This window comes from Dipodomys merriami, unplaced genomic scaffold (genome assembly GCF_024711535.1).
Source record: "Dipodomys merriami isolate MVZ:Mamm:240054 unplaced genomic scaffold, mDipMer1.0.p SCAF_700, whole genome shotgun sequence".
NCBI lineage: Eukaryota > Metazoa > Chordata > Mammalia > Rodentia > Heteromyidae > Dipodomys > Dipodomys merriami.
The window spans coordinates 13,668-33,499 of NW_027206292.1; the positions used below are offsets into that span (position 1 = coordinate 13,668).

General features: G+C 36.1%; 1 protein-coding gene and 1 long non-coding RNA gene across 4 annotated transcripts in view; one reads left to right on the forward strand and one right to left on the reverse strand.

The window, feature by feature from the left end:
- Nucleotides 1-4,614: 4,614 nt before the first annotated feature.
- On the reverse strand, nt 4,615-19,817 carry LOC138817891 (uncharacterized). The gene is made up of 3 exons (XR_011368933.1): nt 19,695-19,817; nt 15,457-15,503; nt 4,615-4,703 (listed from the first exon to the last, which is right to left on the reverse strand). It is a non-coding gene; the product is annotated as an uncharacterized lncRNA (long non-coding RNA).
- Nucleotides 10,857-19,832, forward strand: part of LOC138817888 (phosphatidylinositol 3,4,5-trisphosphate 3-phosphatase TPTE2-like) — a 42,895-nt gene continuing 33,919 nt past the window's right edge. For 2 of the 3 annotated variants that reach the window (XM_070008657.1, XM_070008659.1), the window contains exons 1-4: nt 10,857-10,877; nt 15,559-15,606; nt 16,603-16,764; nt 18,835-18,953. The gene's annotated coding sequence lies outside the window, so the exon portion shown is untranslated. Of the gene's footprint in view, nt 10,878-15,558; nt 15,607-16,538; nt 16,765-18,834; nt 18,954-19,832 lie in introns of those variants that run through there. The other variant, XM_070008658.1, reaches the window with a different exon arrangement.

The following is a 19,832-nucleotide window of genomic DNA, read 5'->3' on the forward strand; positions in this document are numbered from 1 at the left end:
GAGTGCTTATATATAAGCAAGCAGGCAGGAAGCCCTGTCATCCAACTGCAGTACCAGCTAATGGAAAAAGGGAAGACTGAAATTTGTAAAGTTATCCTCTGGAGAACCTTGGGATTACACTGAGTCTTTGGAGGTTTATTTAGATGTCCCCACTGAGAGATTTTTGATAATTTCTATATTTTGATCAAGTGACGTCTGACAGGAAAATGCCTTTAGAAGTAATCTGTTGTAGTCAGTCCTTTTTGTTACTCTTAATAATAGGCAGTCCTTTAGGAAATAACCAGGTTCTCTATTTGAGAGTCTCTAACGGATTGGACCATAGGACTCAATCCTGTTTGGATCAGAGATTAGGAGGTGGTAGATATGAAGCAATACACCCTGAGCATCATATACCAGAAATGATGTATGTGTTCCCTCATTATTTAAAACTCTTGTCAGTATGTAAGGCTGATGTCCCAAACCCTTGTTAATGTAGAGTTCTGCCAATTGGGAGGGTGGCTCTCATCTCAAACCCAGCAAAAATTTGTCAGAGCCTTTACTTCAGGCTTATTGTTTCTTAACCTGATGTTAAGAAAAGGACAGACTTAATGATGATGAATGTAAGAAGCTGCTATAAAAACCTGAATCAGAATATTAGATAAAGTAGAAAGGATTTATACCTAAACAAATAAAATAAAAACAAAAGCTTATACTAGACTTTTGTTTGTAAACTCCTGAACACAAAATTTATTTGCTTAATAGATTACCAGACCAAATGTGTTCATTCCAAATCTAATTTTTATGGGAAGAATGAATCACAGAATTTTCAACAGTAGTGATTTATGTAGTAGGTTAATTTAAACCATAATGTGAAGTCTAGCAGTCACATGATGGTCTGACAATATGGTTTTTTAAAAATCATATAACATTATTCCAGATGAATTTTCCATATTGCCAATAAAAGGTGAACTGTAAATGAGACCATAATAGACATTGACAAAAATGTGTCTATTGATATAAATTTATGGTATAAACATGTATGGCACATATGCACAGATAAATACACATACATTTGTGTTAGGTTATTTCTATATAAACATGTGGAATCTTGCACACTCATAATCTCACACACCAAGAAAAGTGGAGATCAGATTTGAGATAATTGCAATATAGAACGTCATTGTTGTTTCAGCATACTTGTTGGTATACCTTTGCACCTTTTGAGTCTAGTTTGAAATAACTGCAGTATAGAATGTCATTGTTGTTTCAGCATACTTGTAACATGAGGTATACCTTTGCACCTTTTAAGTCTACTTGAATAGAAATGTAGCACACTAAAGTGGAAAAGTTCTCTGGTGTAATTTTACAGAATGTTTTCTTTTTAATCCAGACATTAAGTAGATTTATTTATGCATGTAGGTAGTATGCATTTATGGTAGTAGGGCTTGAACTCTGGGCCTATAACTTTTTTGCTCAAGGCTAGTGCTCTACTACTTGAGCCACAACTCCATTTCTGGCTTTTTGGAGTATACTTAAAGACCAGAGTCTCAAGGACTTTCCTACCTGGGCTGCCTTTGAACTGTAATCCTTAGATCTCAGCCTGCTGAGGAGCTAGGATTTATTATAGGCATGAGCCACAAGTGTCATGAAAGTGGATAAATTTATAGGATATATTGTGATTGGTTTAACATGTGCATACTAATTGTTATGATCAGACAGGCATTTCTCTAAGATCTTTGTTATACATAGGTGGTTTGTGGTAGAAACATTCAAAGTAATCTTCACTTGTTATTTGGAAACATTCAGTTACTCTCCAACAAGTTCTAATACTATGCTCTATAGAACATTAGAGTTACTCTTGTGTGACCTCTGGTCTCTACTTATTTATCCATCCCCACTCTACTTCCCTATACATAACCCCTAACCTGTCACTGCTCTTCTCTCTTGTAGTTTTTGGAGATCAACTTGAGCTACCACATCAAAATCAGTGTATTTTCCAACATTATATTGAAACTTTGAATTTCCTTATTGATTTTTTTTGGTCAGTTATGGGGCTTGAACTCTGGGCCTGGGCAATGTCCCTGTATTTGTCAGCTCAAGATGAATACTCTACCACTTGGAGCCACAGCACTACTTCTGGCTTTTTTCCGGTTTTCTAATGATTAATTGGAGCTAAGAGTCTCACAGACTTTCCATTCCCGGACTGGCTTTGAACTGCAAAACTCAGACCTCAGCCTCCTGAGTAGCTAGAATTACAGGCCTGAGCCATGGGCACCTGGCCTTTATTGATTTCTTTATCAATCCTCTGATTTTCAAATGACTGTTAGCTAATTTGCATGGTTTTTTAAAAATAATTTTGAATGCTCTTTTTTTGTCGGTCGTGGGGCTTGAACTCTGGGCCTGGGTGCTGTCCCTGTGCTCTTCAGCTCAAGGCGAGCACTCTACCGCTTGAGCCATAGCACCACTTCTGGTTTTCTAGTGGTTTATTGGAGATGAGTCTCACAGACTTTCCTGCCCAGGCTGGCTTTGAACCGTAATCCTCAGATCTCAGCCTCCTGAGTAGCTAGGATTACAGGCATGAGCCACCAGCACCTGGCTTGAATAATCTTTCTTTGGTAGGAACAGATAATGATGCTTCTAACTTCTTGTGGTCAAGACTATATCTCCTTGTAGGTTTAATGATATTGCCTTGTAGGTTTAATGATGTTGGTTTAATAGAAGCACATTGTCCTGTATTATGTAACTGTATCTTTACAAATATTATTTTTCTTTATTTCACATATTCTCATAATTTTCTGTCCTTCTCTATGTTTTTTCCAGTGTTTGCTGCAGTCTAATTTTTCTTACATTAAAAGCTGCTCAACCTTGTTTTGTTTTATTGTTTGCCAGAAATATATTCTTACATTCCTCTCTTCCATACTAGTTTTATAAATCAGTCCTTACTATTGAAATAAATATTTAATAGGCAGCATATCATTGGGTCAGGGTTTTTTTAATTTAATCGTTTAAGGCAATTGAGCAGGCTAATCCAATATACCATAAGGTTCTGATTGATCAGGAAAAAAAAAACATATTGCTCACAGTCTCTTCTCTTTCTTTCATTTATCCTTGTTCCTTTCTTCTTGTTTATTTTTGTGATCTGCTGGCTGCCACTATAGATCAAGAATGATTCTCTTGTCTTTTGTATCCCTGGTCTACAAACTTACCCTATATGACTGGTAGTAAAGACACAATGAGTGACAGTAAGGAAGTGATTGAAAGACTTGATAATCATTTGTATCTGTGTAATTCCAGTACCTACAACCTAAATTTCAACTTGAAATAAAGGTCCCCATGTAAAGGTTCAATTCTAATAAACCAATGAATGAACTTCATCTTTACCTGTCCTCTGATTTTAACTACTCCTATGTAAAGCATCTTAGGAAATGACAGTTTCATGTGGGTTTTTTAAATTAACCTGTTCAGATTTAAAAGTTGTGCTGGTTATGTGTTATGCCTGAGTATATATTCTGATCATTCCTTATCCTGAAAGAATTGGCAGTAGCACCTACTGTGGGATCTAGTATTGAAATATGGGTTAAAATCCAAGAATATTCTAAGTATACCTGTAAATACTTACATATATATATATATACATATCCTCACATACATATTTCTAAAGACATAATGAGAAAAATACCCACCTACACACATACACATATAGCAAAATGTTAAACAAGAGTGGTGGAGCAGTGTAGCACAAACATGAGACCCTGGCTAATAGGAGATATGGGTAGGAATATCATGGACTGATACCCATACCTGGTCAAAACAAGAAGCCCTATCCAAAATATATCTAAGCACAAAAGGAGTGAAGTTTTGCCTCAAACCTAAAAACTGTGCTAGAAAGGGGACAGCCATTGTTCACACTCCGATACTGACACTAGAAATAAATAAATAAATAAAAGAAAAACAAAAAAAGAGAAAAAGAAAAACAAGTAGAGAGAGGGGGAAAATGGAGATGTGTGTTGTCTCTTGGAAATTTCTCGGGCCTTTGACACCACATCTAATTTTTTGCTCTGAGAAATCTGTGATTAACTTTCTTCCTCCTATAGAACAAATAGAGTAAGAGAGAAACAGGTCTAGGGAGTATGTTGGTTACTCTTTGTAGCAACCTTTTACAAATGGAGTTAACTAAAGAATAGAATCCTTTTGGGAGCAAAGAAATAATATTGGATAAAGAGTAGTAGAGCCCTAAACACAAAAGGTCAAAGATCACACATAAAGAATCCTTTATTCAGGACTATGTCATCTTGTGAAACTGGGTAGCCTAAGCCTTGTTTATGAGGAGTTCTGCTACCACAAGAGGCTGGTTCTCAAATCAAACACATTTTCCATTTTTAGAATTCTTTTTTTTTTTTTTTTTTGTCGGTCGTGGGTCTTGAACTCTGGGCCTGGGCGCTGTCCCTCAGCTCTTTAGCTCAAGGCGAGCGCTCTACCACTTGAGCTACAGCGCCACTTCTGGTTTTCTGGTGGTTTATTGGAGATAGGAGTCTCACGGTCTCTCCTGCCCGGGCTGGCTTTGAACCGCAATCCTCAGATCTCAGCCTCCTGAGTAGCTAGGATTACAGGCATGAGCCACCATTGCCCGGCCCATTTTTAGAATTCCTGAGTCAGGCCTTTAGTGCCTTGATCTTGTGGGATGGCATAAAGACTCTTAGGATGGTGATCTTCAGGAGCTGTTGCTTAAAAATAATTCAAAAGGGATTTGTACTTAGACAACACATTCAAATTGAGGAAATAAATCACAGAAGACTAGCATTATTTTCATTTAGCTGTAAAAGACTTTAAAAGATTTTTTTCCTAGACAGAATAAATCCATTAGAAATCTATAAAATTTGACATCTGTAAAAGAAATGATGAATAAACTTTTAAATAACTGATTTACGTGAGAATAAAGTTTCGTTTTTAATTAATTTCATTGTCAAAGTACATATACAGAGGGTTACACTTACATATGCAAGGTAGTGAGTGCATTTCTTGTCAAACTTGTTACCCCTCCCTCACTTTTTTCCTACTTTTCCCTCCCTTCAGAATCCCCCCCCCCTCAGTTGTACAGTTCATTTCCAACATATTGTCTTGTGAGTAGTGCTGTTGCATTGGTTCACCCTTTGTCCTTTGTCTCACCATTTTGTTATTCCCCTTCCCTTCCCTAATTCAGATAAACTCATATACAATACCCAGAGTACCAAAATCAAATACAGTGACAGCAGGAGATAAACCACAGAGAAAAAAACACAAAAGAAAAAGGAAATAACATAGTACATTAAAAACAAGAAGAAGACAAACCTCTTGTTGCCATATCTTAGAATTTATTCACTTAGCATCATCTTATTGGTCTTATGTACATAGCTATTGAGCCTATTAAAGCTTCTATATTTTATAAGCTGCAGAATAATTTGACCTAGAATATTAAGTATTAAAAGTCCCATGATATCTGACTACATGTATGCTTACATTCTATAGGGTGATTTCATGTGACTATTTATCAGTATACGAAGAAGAAATCAATGATGGAAGGTGAGATAAAATGAGTCTATGATGTATATAATTATATAGATATGTATTTATGTTCATAGATACAATGTAAAGTTAGAATTGAAACTTTATATACAAATAGTCCATATACTTGTGTCTGTAAAAATAGTAATGGTTCACATTCAGAAACAGTAATAGACCTGCATAGGGGCATTTATTAAAAATTTATTTTCAAGTACCATGGCAATACAGGATCTTTGACACTGTGCTTAAATCCAAAAAGATCTGAATATAACTTCTTTCTGAATATCACTTCTTCTGAATATTTCTTCTTTAGATTAAATCAAGTAAGAAAGGAACAGGTCATGAGACATATGTTTCTTCTATATTTAGTAACAATCCTAAGAAAATACAAACTTTCCTTTTAATGAGTCTGTTATAGAAAGGACCAGAGGACAAAAGTGTTTGGTTTGGAGCAAAACATGTAGATATGGAGCAAACAGAGGATCAACCATTAGATATTATGCATGTGTTCTTCATTACCCAGAGTTTTGTCACTATGTGAAGCTGGTACCCAAATCCTCAGTATGCAGAGGTCTGCCACCATGAAAGGCTGGCTTTCAACCCACACCTGCTACACATTTTTCAGGGCCCCTGCCCCAGGTCTGGAGTCTGTTTAAATTGTATAAGAGAAGGAAAGGTATTTATGATGTTGGACATAAGGAATAACAGGTTCTGGAACTTAACTATCCAGAACTTAGATAGTATAGATGTGTACCTGTACAATACAATGGAATTGAGGGAAGCAACACAGTAAGTGTAGACTCTGCTTTAATTTGGATGTAAACACCTGAATAGAAAGGTAGAGTTATTAAGAAGTTAGCTGACCAAATGTGTCCATTCCAAATCCCTACAACTCACTTCTGTGAAAATGGTTGACAAGTTTCAGAGTAATTGATTTGTATGAAACAAAGGTTCCAATAGTTTCTATGCTATATAATCATTTGAATCAGAGTTTGCAGTCTAGGAAGTCATGTGATATCTTACTATGTGCATTTAAAAATCCTACGCCCTTCTACCTATGCATTTTCAACAATACCTGGTGATGGGTCTACCAGTGGAATGTGAGCTATAAATAAGCCCACATTCTATATGGAAAGCTGAGAAGTTGAGATGGGGTGGAATGCAATTGGGCAGTCCAGATAGAAAAGTTCACTAGATCCATTCTCAATGAATGCACTGCAGTATGTGTTTGTTGTACAAGCTTTAAAATTATAAGCTTTAAAATGATAAACTACTATGTAGAATATACTTTTGTCTTTTGAATCGTGGTGGAAAGAACAAGCCGTGGAGGAAGTCTTCTTGCTCCTGATGATTGTTAGTTGAATAGTAATTATAACTAATTGGAACCCAAACTGACATGGTTTCTTTCTATATTCCTTCTAATCCTTTAGCAAGCTATCAACAAAAGCCAAGGAAATTCATCCAAGCGAAGCAACAATTAAAACATAAGATAGAAATTAAAAATGCTGTGTGTGTCTGTGTGAGTGTGTGTGTGTGTGTGTGTGTGTGTGCACGTGCAAGTAGACAATCAAATCACTGCAGTGGCATCCATGTAAACAGATTTCCCTTGATAATATTCTTAATATCTTCTCATGATGTACTCTTGTACTTTGATGTCTTTTAATTTAAAATATGTAGCATGAGCAAGCTTCTGGGTCCAATCAAAACCACAAAGAAGGAGAAGGGAAAAGGGAAAAGAAAAGCGAAGATAGGAAGGAAGGAAGAAAAGGTAGAAGGTGTGGAGGAAGGAGAAGCAGGAAGAAGAGAAGAAGGGGGAAGGATGAAAGAGGGAAAGCATTATTATTGAGGGAGTCTTCTTATTCCTAGAGTTTGTCACTCTTAGTTACTGGATGTGGTCTTTCCTGGAGATACCAAGGGGGATTTTTTTTTAATTTAAAAAATTGTCCTTAGTTAGCTATACAAAGGAGTCTCAATTTAGTTAGTTTATTTGGAGCCAGTAGGGTATAGAAGAAAACAGGAAACAAAGCCTTTAACAGAAAACAATGAAGCTAAGAATCCTAGAAGTCTTCCTTCCCCAGCCTCAGTGCTGGAACCATGTGAAGTGGGTGCCCCAAGTCTAATCCCTTCAGCAGACTGGATGGAGTTCCTGGCTCACAACTGTGGTCTCTTGAACCGATGAGGGCAGAAAGGACAGTACTCAAGGTGAAGGCGAGAAAGGTGAGGGATTTAAGAATCAGGAATCTGGATGGATCAGGGGAACTGTACCTACAAACCGCAGCTGATTGAAAAGACAAATCAAAATCTTGCCACTAGGCCAGGCGCTGGTGGCTCACGCCTGTAATCCTAGCTACTCAGGAGGCTGAGATCTGAGGATGGCGGTTTAAAGCCAGCCCGGGCAGGAGAGACTGTGAGACTCCTATCTCCAATAAACCACCAGAAAACCGGAAGTGGCGCTGTAGCTCAAGTGGTAGAGCGCTCTCCTTGAGCTGAAGAGCTGAGGGACAGCGCCCAGGCCCAGAGTTCAAGCCCCACGACCGACAAAAAAAAAAAAAAAATCTTGCCACTGTCCTTTGATTCCATTGTGAGCAGTGCAGCATAAGGATTTACAGTTAATTCTTTTCATTAAAAATAAAAAGATTTAAGCCAGGTGCTGAAGGCTCCTGCCTATAATCCAAGCTATTCAGGAGGCTGAGATGTGAGGACTGCAGTTCAAAGTCAGCCCTGGTTGGAAAGTCCATGAGATTCTTATCTCAAATTAACTAGCAAAATGCCAGAAGTGGAGTGGTAGAGTTCAGGCCTTGATCTAAAAACTCAGGGACAGTGACCAGTTACTGAACTCAAGCACGAGAACTAGTAATGAGTGAAATAAATGAATGAATGAATTTTCATCTCTGTGAGGAACAAAGCTACAGCCATTCCAGTTACTGATGCTTATTAGCTGTACATAAATTGTATCTAATTTTAACCTTAAAGTTAAGAATAAATCTTGTAGTATCTGACTTTATGTTTTTGAAATTTTTTAGAACTTCTTCTTAGGAGTTCATATCAGTGTCTGATGGTGCAGCTGCCAGCACAGATAAGACAAACATAAAGGACTATCAATTTTGAATTATAGACATACTTATTTATTATTTATGTACATATTCACATAAACATAGCACAATGAATTGGCCCCTACATGTTCATACAGATTTCTCTTTCTGTCACTGTTTTTCTCCTTCTGTGTCTCACTCACAATTTAGTGGTGCTCAGTTTGAATTTGGGGTGGTAGGTAAGAGGTCTACCATTGAGCCATGCCTTCAGCATATTTTACTTTAGGGATAAGGTCTTTTTTTTGCATGTACCACTAGGCCTGCCTTATTGGATAAGATGGGATCTCAGAGACTGTTTGCCCTGTCTGGCTATAAATCATAATCTTTCTGCCTCCTGAGTAACTCTAAACATGGATTTGAGCCTGAATTTGAGCATGAATTTGAGCCTCCTTCCTTTTTTTTTTTTGAGACAGATTATCACCATGTAGTCATGCTGCTCTGTCAAACCTCCAACCCCAGTCTTCTGAATCCAAGGATTATAGACATCCCAGCTTTTACTCATTACATTTTGACAAGATTAAAATGACTATTCTAGAATATATGATATGCTGGTGTCCAAATGACAGGGTTACATATCGAGTTTTAAATATCATTCCGTTTTGAGGATAGAAAGAGTATTTAAAAGATGTACTTCACTCATAACCTGACATATGGACTTGAATCTTCTTGGTACACTACTTAACAAAAAAGATCAATTGACTTATAATAAGAATAGTTATAAATTACAAAGTCACATGGCTAAAAAAATTTATATCTGGAAACTGAAGTTAAATTTGAAATGTCAAATGAAAATACTGACACTGCTTTTAAATTCACTGGTAAAAGTCATGAAACTTTTATAGAAGCTAATCTTCATTAAAACATACAAGCTAAACAACTGATTTTGATATAAGTTAAGGCCAACATGCACATGAGCTGTGCAGAAATTGTAGCTCATTTGAATAGAATTTGATTAGTCTTATGGTGTCTGAGTATGTTTTTAAATGCTTTAAATGCTTTTTAATGTTTTTTAAAAAGTATTTTTAAATGCCTTCCTTATATGAATATTTATGTAGCAGTACCCTGTGACAGACTCCTTGACCAGACATGATACAAGTGTTTTATATATACACACATGTGACATGTGTATACAAATACCCACATACATACCTCAGTGTATGAGCCTATATACATATTCACAGATAAAAGAGACTAAAATGTAGAAATTTCTAAAATGTAGAAAGTTACCCAAAAAGGGCAAAACATGTTTGACCATTGTTTCTAGGTGGACATTATATGGGATAAGAATGACATGTGCCAACAAACTGAAGTTGAACTTTAATAAACTTCAATAGAGAATAGAGAGAGAGGGGGGAAGGGGAAGAAACAAGAGAGAAAAGAAAGTATAACTTTCTAGCAAAGACAAAACACACTAAAAGTGAAAAGATAGAAAAAGGTTTTCTAAGAAATGGAAATTAACCAGATGTAAATGTACTCATATCTGGCAAAGAAAATTTCAAAAATTATGAGATAACAGTCATTTCATATTGACAAAGGATACCATCAAGAGGATATAAAAAAGATCAGTGCACCCAATTTCATACAATGAGCACTACTGTATATAGAAGCATGGATAGACCTCTTAATTATCTCGACCCCTGCAAAAAAATCAACAAGGAAACTTCATAATTAACTGACAACATGGAGCAAATGGAAGCAGACATCTGCAGTTACAGATTAAATATCAACCCAAGAAGCTTTCTCCAAAGTAAATAATATTTTAGGGCACAGAGGCAGTATTACTTTCTTTTTTCTTTCTTTTCTTCTCTCTATTACTGTATGGTAACTATATAAAGGAAGGCTTAACACATATAAGCAAAGGTTATATTCCTGTTTGTATCATGCCAGAATGGAACTAAACTAGAAATAGGCATCAAGATAAACTACAGAAAATGTTGAAATGCATGGAGATTGACCAAAATATTTTTGATTGATTTGTGGGTTATTGAAGAATTAAGATTCATCTATAAAATATGGTTACCCTTTACATTTAGGTTCAGTAGGAAAGAACTGAACTCTAGTCATTGTTTAATGACATGTTAAATTTCTTATTTTAAATTCAATTTTTAAAGGTCAACAAATTTCTAAGATAAAGTATAGCTAATTAGAACTAAAAATGAAGTCTATAAAATCATACAGTTTCTGACTATATGCTTTGTTTCTATCTTTCAGCATACTCTCATCTGATTCCACAATGGAATCTATGGAAGAAGACAGAAGTAAATGGTGAGTAAATATACATGTGCTTTCACACACACACACACACACACACACACACACAGGTGCATTTATATGTATATGTACATATATGTGTTTAAATATATACATATTTACACATGCATGAAAGCATATTTACAGAAAAAACAGATTGAGAATTCATTAGCAGTATTGGTGACAATGATACTATTTTTCTAAGGTCCTTTTGTTGTAATATCCATAGGTACCTTTCTATCTTAGTTGTCTGGAGAAAAAAAATTTCATAAGAATGCTTTTTACTCCTAAACTGTGATAGTAGCCAAAAATTCTAAGAGAGTATGGTAATATCTGTATGAGGCAAGAGAGGAGGGAATTGTGTGTAACACCTGTGGGCAGGAAAAGTAGCACCCTCAGCAGAAATAATGGAGTTAATAGACCTGGCATCTGTCTCTCACCCACCAAAGCTCTGCCACCATGTGAGGCTGGTATCCCAAATGCAAACCCAGTATAATGGTGAATAGAGTCCCAGTCCTCCCCGCCATCCCCCCATCCAAGGCAGGGAAAAGACACCCATGAAGTGTGGAAAGTACAGGGTGGTGGAAGGACTTGTGAATGAGGAAATTCAAGAGGGAAAGGCTGATGGATACCTATACACTCAAGTTGAATTTCAAAATAAATTTAATCCAAAATGCTGTTACACATATTAGCCAGCTGCAGCAATAAAAAGTTGAACTTCAATTTTGATTCTTGATGCTGTTACAGTAGCACTTCAGAGGAGGCTTAAGATTATCTACACATCATAGGAGACTTAATTGTAGATAAAAGTTGTATACTACTTTGTAAATAGCTACTCAATGTACAAGTTTTTAGAGTTCAACCCCTTAGAAAATATAGAGTAATTGTATGTATTTTAAACAAAACATCTCTAAGTATTGTTATTTTTTATCCTAAACACTGACCTGAACAAAATGACCTCAGTAGTCTTTAACTCCTATGAGAGATTGGTGTATCTCATCTGGCAAAGAGTATATTATCAGAGACTACTGACTGATACATGTAAACACACACACACACACACACACATATATATATATATATATATATATATATAGTATATAAATTAATACTTATGACATATAAAGTTTATGTATATGTACATATAGAGAGAGAAAGAGAAAGTGATTTTCACAATTAAGTCTTGGAAATAACCATGGGAAAAGGAGTTTTCTGGATAAAGAGTCTAAAATTCTTTCTTAAAAATTTTATACTTCAGATTTAAGGAATTTTTATTGTTCAGATCATTTCTCATGTCACTCTTCCATGTAACAAACTTCTAATGATATATTTTTGCCCTTGTTGGCAACTAAACAGTCCAAAATAGATGCTGCCACACACACACACACACACACTCTCTCTCTCTCTCTCTCTCTCTCTCTCTCTCTCTCTCTCTCTCTCTCTCTCTCTCTCTCTCTCTCTCTCTCTCTCTCTCTCTCTCTGAGTAAATCAGTCTGATGTTGGAGGAAGAGAAGGAGCCATTGATGGATCGCTTGTCTTAGAAAAACAGGGCCATTACTGAGGCAAAAAGCAGAACTATGGAAAGATACCAAACGTATGGAGGTTATATACACCAGTGACTAATTGTACAAACCAGTACAACAAATCTACTCACAAATAGTTTTTGTAATTTAAAATTTGAAAAACATCATAGACAGTAATTTTAATACAAAAATTTTAATAGAAAAATTAGAATGTTATTCTCAATAGTAGCCTTTCCTCATTTTTCCTAGACATCTTTGGATTCAGTTCTGTGAATTTTTGTTTGTGAGCAATTTTTACTTTCTTTTAAGTAATCTTATCTGGGAAACTTCCTAGTGCACTGATTCGATAGTTTTGTATGTGAACACTAACTAGCATGTGAACACTAACTATATTCTGAAAAATCACTAAACTGCAGATAGGCTGAAGAGACTTTTGCTTCTCACTACATTGGTTATTTAACCACTTACCAACTTGTGTCAGTGTTATAGAGAAGGTTTGTACAGTATTGGAGAATAGAAAAAGCTATTAATTATATGCATTGCTTTTGAATCCTGCTACTTTGCTGAAAGTCTTTATCACATCTAAGAAGTTTTTCTTGCTGGAATCTTTCTGGTCTTTTAGATATTGGATTCCAACATCTGTATAGGAATAATTAGATTTCCTCTATTCTGTTGGTATCCCTTCTTTTCTTTATCTTCCCTTACTACACTGGATAAGATAAGGAGCATTATTGTAAATGAGGACGGAAATAGGGACACCTCTGCCTCATTCCTGACAGTAGAAGAAATGGTTTCATTTTTTTCCGATTTCATACAATGTTAGCTACAGGCTTTTCACAGATAGTCTTTATTGTTTTGAGATGTATTCTTTCTATTCCTAGTTCTTTCAGGACTTCTATCATAAAAGTGATGTTAATTTTTGAGAAAAGCATTTTCTGCATCTGTTGAGATGGTTATGCGATTTTTGTCCATTCTCTTTATATTAACTTATTTGCATAATTTGAGCCATCTTTACATCGCTGAAATGAAAAAGTCAATGATCATAGTAGTGTATGACAATTTTATGTTGTTGAATTTGGTTTGTAAGTATTTTATTGAGAATATATGTGGCTACACTCATCAGGGACATTGGCCTGTAACTTTTTTCTTGTGTCTTTACTTAGTTTTGGTATCTGATGATATTGTCTCATAGAATGAGCTTGGTAGCATTCTTTCCCTTTCTAGATAGTTTAAGAAACATTAAAATTAGTTCTTTAAAGCTCTGAGAAAACTCAGTAGTGAATCTGTTTGGTCCTGGACTGTCTTTCTTGTCAGACTCTGTTACAGTTTTAATTTCATAGCTTATTACAGATCTGTTTAGGTGTTTTGTATCCTATTGATTTTAATAGGCCATATGCATTTACAATTTACCTGGGTTCTTTTTTTTTTGCAGATTTTTCAGTTTATTAGAATATAGAGAATATAGATTCTTATGTTTTCTCTGAAGCTTATTTTTGGTGGTTGTTAGGCTTGACTAACGTTGCCAATCCTGTTTATGTTTAAATGACCCTACTGTTCATTTTATTGAGTCTTTATATTGTTCTTTTGGTGTTAATTTTATTAATTCTTTCCTGATACTTATTATTTCTTTCCACCTATTTTGTTTGGTATCCCATCTTGAATTTCAAGAGCTTGAGATGCATCATTAAGTTATTTTTTGAGATTTCTCTTGAGTTTTTTCAATGTAACTATTCAAAACTGTGAACTTCCTTTTTAGCACTGTCTTTGCTCTACCCTAAAGGTTGTAGTAAACTTTGTTCACTTTTATTTGATTTAAGAAATGTTGTGGGCTGGGAAGAGCGCAGGTACATGGCTCAAATGCTTTGAGTTGCTACATGTTGAAGTAGCTGTCTGTTGCTTCCAAATAGGAACATAACTTTTTCTGTCTACAAGGCTAATAAGTCACAATCTTTATCCTGTAAACTGTACAGACAGCTTTATATAGGCGCTCTTTAACAATAACCAGAAGAGAGACTGGAGGGGCCAGAGCTACCTCCAAGTCTCTCCTCTGTGCCTCCATGAGCCTGTCACATATGGTTCTGTATTGTCACCCTGTTCATATTTATTATAACACTTCTTTGTTTCCCAGAGACTCAACTGGTGTGTGCGATCAGAGAGGGCTTATAGTGAGGGACTAGAATTCCTGGGGGAGATAATTCACCTCTTGGGCCACCTTGGTCCCTGATCCATCACCTTAGCATGCGAAGCCAGGATAACGATAGTAGGAAATAGGCAGTAGGCAGTAGGAGAGAGGAGATGTAGGGGAAGTAGGCAGTAGAGAGAAGATGTAGGGAAGATTAGAATTGGAAATTCCCTGTATCTCAAGTTAACAGTATTCTTCCATGAGCAGCTTTGCCACTGCCTCTGTTCTTCTCATTTCACAGTCTTGGGCACAGGCTATAAGGGCATTGTCTTGGAGTTTGTTCCACTCGGAGTGGAATTTTGATCCCTTGTTGGAAGCCTCAGCAGGGTAATGGTGCATTGTTTCCAGCTATGTGATAAAATAGTCATTACTTCCCAGTCATTATACAGGCTCTCCCTCTTTGGATTAATGGGAAAAGCCCAGTCTTTAGGGTGTTTTGATTTGAAATAGGTTTTACTAGAACATCTTACCTGTAAGGTTCACTTGCAACCCTAAGTGGAAACCTTTACATACTAGACATCGGTCTCAAGAGATGACGATTAAAAGACAAAGACCCATTGACTGCCCATGTCCATCTCTGATGTCTCTGATTTCATTGCTGTGGGGAACAGGTCTGGCTAAGGTATGATGACAATTTGTTCATGGAAGAACTGACATCTGAAAGCAGCTCCCTTCTACCACATGTACACTAGTTGAGGCTTCAAGTCTAATTCTACCATAGTGTCAGAGTTAGAACTGTATGCCCAAGGGAAATATTATTGTTTTCTACATATATTTTGGCTATGAAAGTGAAAACACATGAAAAAGCAATGTTAAGATTTCAGGTATTAGTAAAAACATCATTTTGTTATAAAACTGCTCAAGAATTTCCTTTTAAATGGATAATTACATCTAAATTGATTCTTATAGAGGCCTTTGCTTTTCAGTTAAACTCATCTGTGTTAGAGAAACAATATGTGATTGATTTCATTTTTATTAATTTTTACAACAGTGATCCCAAGAAGATTTTACGTTTCATTATGACATCCCTACCTTTTCGGTATGTGAGATTCTAGAAATACAAGCAATGAAATAATGTGTATGTCATTTAGTATCAATATTTGTAATGGCAATGCATCTGAAAAAGTCAAAATGGAACAAAAAGAATTTTCACTGTCAAGGTGTTGCAAAATACTCCATTTGTTTCTTCTTAATAGAATCTTATTTTGAAAAATTGGCTTAAGGTAGACATTTAAACTTGCAAAATAGTGACATTTGTCTAAGTAATAGTATATTGACACACATTTTCTATTTATGCAAATAAAAATAATAAAGTAGGCATTAAAGGTTTTGAAAGCATGGAGTGCATTCTATCAAGCACCTTATACACGTAAATTACTCAATTCTGGAGACGTGTTACTTAGGCTACTTCTCTACATGAGAGAATGGTTTATACTATGACTCATAGTAAACTTTAATAATATTTTTTTTTTTGGTCAGTCGTGGGGCTTGAACTCTGGGCCTGGGCGCTGTCCCTCAGCTCTTCAGCTCAAGGCGAGCGCTCTACCACTTGAGCTACAGCGCCACTTCCGCTTTTCTGGTGGTTTATTGGAGATAGGAGTCTCAAGGTCTTTCCTGCCCGGGCTGGCTTTGAACTGGGATCCTCAGATCTCAGCCTCCTGAGTAGCTAGGATTACAGGCGTGAGCCACCAGCGCCCGGCTTTAATAATATTTTGAGTTACAATGTAACAAAATACTTCAAAATCTATTCAATTTATCTTTATAAAAGAAAAATCTTTCCAGTCAAAGTGGACCTGGTGTTTTAGTAGTATTGGGGCCCTTGTGCTTGCTGCGCAGGCACACCCAGCTTGTGTTCTGATGTACCTACATAATTGGTTTGGTGGGAATGTCATTCACTTCTGTTGGATAAAAATGGAGTCATATTTTGAGATTCTACTACACTATAATTTTTCCTACCACTGACATTTTCATATCTGATGAAAGGCTTTAATGAATGTTTTACTAAGAAGAAAAACCCTCATTGTCTTTATTTCAGAATTCTTGGAATTTTGCTGTTTTTAATTGACCTAGTTTTCACGGTTGTAGATATTTTAGTTCCTCAGAGCGAAGATTATATTCCATTCCAATACAGAGTGACATCATTAGGAATTAGCCTATTTTTCCTTATTGAAGTTCTCCTTCAAATATACGTAGACGGGTAAGTTTTATTCTTTTTTTGAGCCTAAGTCCACATTGTGCTGTTATGAGAAGTGTGCTAAGCTCCTGAGCCAACTAGCTCAAGCCCTTTTTTTCTTTAATCATGTACATTAAACTCCTCTTAAACTCTCTATTAAACAACTTGCTTTACCTCTACAAAAAAAGGGGGGAGCCTAAGATAATGAGCATGTCAACACAACCAGATGTGTAACTCTTCATCAAAATAATTCTTGAAGCCAGGCACGGGTGGCTCATGCCTGTAAACCTAGGACTCAGGAGGCTGAGATCTGAGATTCACAGTTCAAAGCCAGCCCAGGCAGAAAACCAATAAATCACTAGAAAACCAAAGTGCTTCTGTGGCTCAAGCAGTAGAGTGCTCACCTTGAGCTGAAGAGTGCAGGGACAGCACTCAAGCCCAGAGTTCAAGCCCCATCACCTACCAATAATAATAATAATAATTCTTGAAGTTATGGGCCACAGATAAAGGTCAGTCCAAACCCAATTTTTCATTGACTGGCTTAAATTACTTTTATATTACAGCTGACACTCCCACAATGTATTCTTAGAATACATCCACTGCTTACAGGGATTTCAGAAAAGGGCTTGGCAGAGTATGGGAAGGGATGGGAAGGGGAAACAAAGAGGCGGCAACAATGCTTGAAAAGAAAAGTACTCATTATCTTGCTCATATAATTGTAACTCCTCTGTACAATAATATATATAATAAAATATATATATATAATAAAAAATATATATATAATAAAATATATATGTAATAAAAAAAGAAGTAAAAAATAGAAAAGGGCTAGGCAATTAATGTGTTGACATATATGCTAAGAAGAGGAACATGTATGTGAAGTCTAAATATTAGTACTTTGATTATGACTTGAATCTCAACTAAGATTTGATGGTATGGGCTGGGAAGGTGGCTCAGTGGTAGAGCACTTGCCTTGCATACATGAGACCCTGGGTTTGATTCCTCAGCACCACATAAGCAAAAAAGAAAAAAGCCAGAAGTGGCGCTGTGGCTCAAGTGGTAGAGCACTAGCCTTGAGCTGAAGAGCCGAGGGACAGCGCCCAGGCCCAGAGTTCAAGCCCCACAACTGGACCCCCCCCCAAAAAAAAAAAAGATTGGTGGTATATGAAATACTAGATACTAGCTCATAAATAGTCATTCTTTCAAATGGTCATTCAAACAAAAAGTTTTGATGAGGTCTGGAGGTGATGTGAGGAATGCTTATCTCATTAGTGAAATGTGGTAGGAAGAAAGTGATATTTTTTCCTTTTCATCTTGCTGGTTTTCTGAGAAGGTGGGTGGGTCAGACAAGCCTTTCAGCTGGGCTGCTATGGGAGTCAGGGACTGGATCTCCTGGCCTCCCTTTCTCCAGAGCACTTCAGGCAGTTTGTGTTCTTTCCTGAACACTTTTTATCCTCCTTCTTTTGAGCTTAGGAGAGTTTACTGCTAGGTTAGTGAGAGCCTGAAAAAGGTTTTCCTTTCCCAAAAGCCTAGTCCTCACCTCTGCAGAAGCCAATGTTGGAAAGGAGCATGTGGTGGATAGAAGTCTGTCTTTGTCCCAGGAAGGAATCAGCAGCCCCTTGGGATTCCAGTGTGGGTTCAAAATAGCACTTCCTACCCCTGTCATAAGCTCCTCGTACATTCTTAGTCCATTTCTCTAAGGATGTGACCTACTGAGCTGCTTGTTTAAGAGCTATACACTACCACTTTTCTTCTCCCATCTACATTGGAGAAGGCAGTGCATGCCTCTTGCCAAGCAGTTTGGTTATATCTCTTATTTACTAAGTTTAAATTGCTGTCTTAATCTGCAAATATGTAATTTTGCACATGTGATAGATACAAATATTAAATAGTAAAGTTAATAAAATTTGTTTAAATTAGTTCTAAAGTTAATTTAATATATAGTAAGTGTAAATTTACTACTTGAGAACTTTCCTTAATACTGTATTTTCCCCTAGTCTAGTCTAGACAATGCATTTTAAATAATCCATTAAAGTACAATTTCAAATAACTTGTGCTCCTCTTGAAGGTAATCATTTTTATTATCTTTTACAGGAAAAAGCATTATTTTCTGATACGTTTAACATCTTAGACACACTGATCGTTGGTGTCACTTTCTGCACTGATATTACATATATGTTTCTGGATTTAAAAATTTTTAAAGACATGTCACGGTATGAAATATGACCTATCTGTAGTTTTCTTTTATCCATTCTTTTATTTTTTTCATATTCTATGGCTTGAATCTTGTATAGTGAACTGATGCTGTTTAGTTTATGTACCAAATAAGCTTTTCGAAGATAAAATATTTAGGAATGGTGACATGGGTTGATTAATAAAGTGCTTATTTAGCAAGTACAAAGACCTAAGTTCAAATCCCAGTACCACAAAAAAAGAAGAAAGAAAAAATGAAAATATTGTTACATTCTCATATCTTGAACACTACAAAATGATGGCCTTTAAGGCCAGTAAAAAGTATATATATTTACATACCCTTACTTGGATACAGGAAATGGAACATCTAATGAAGAAATTTTAATTTTGTAATATTTTGAACTTCTCCCTAAATCTCCATTTGAAGTCCTACCAATCTAGGTTTTTTCCTATAATCATAACAGTATTGAGCCTGTGTAAAGTCTGAGTGACTCCAGTCATAATTCTCTAAAAAAAACCAGCAAATAGAAACCAAGAAAGTGACATGCACTACAACCCAGTGGAAAAATTTTGCAATGTCATTTTGGTTGAAATGGAGAATGTTAAGGCAAAGTTAAAGCAGTAAAGGATTAGAAAGTATAATGTGTTTGAAGGCTTTGTGTCTCTCTATCTCTGTCTATATCTCTATCTCCAAATGAATGTAGATGCTAGGGGCTTTTAGGTGCATTTATTAGAAGTCAAATAAGTAGATTCTTCCTTACCTTCATTTCCCAGGGCTTCAGTTTGGTTCCCAAGTAAATGTATAATGTGGTAGACTTTTGGAGCTTGAAAATCACCCTAGTCAATATAGTCCTCCAATAGGCAATCTTACCCTCACTTGAGAACTTGCTATCATGCAA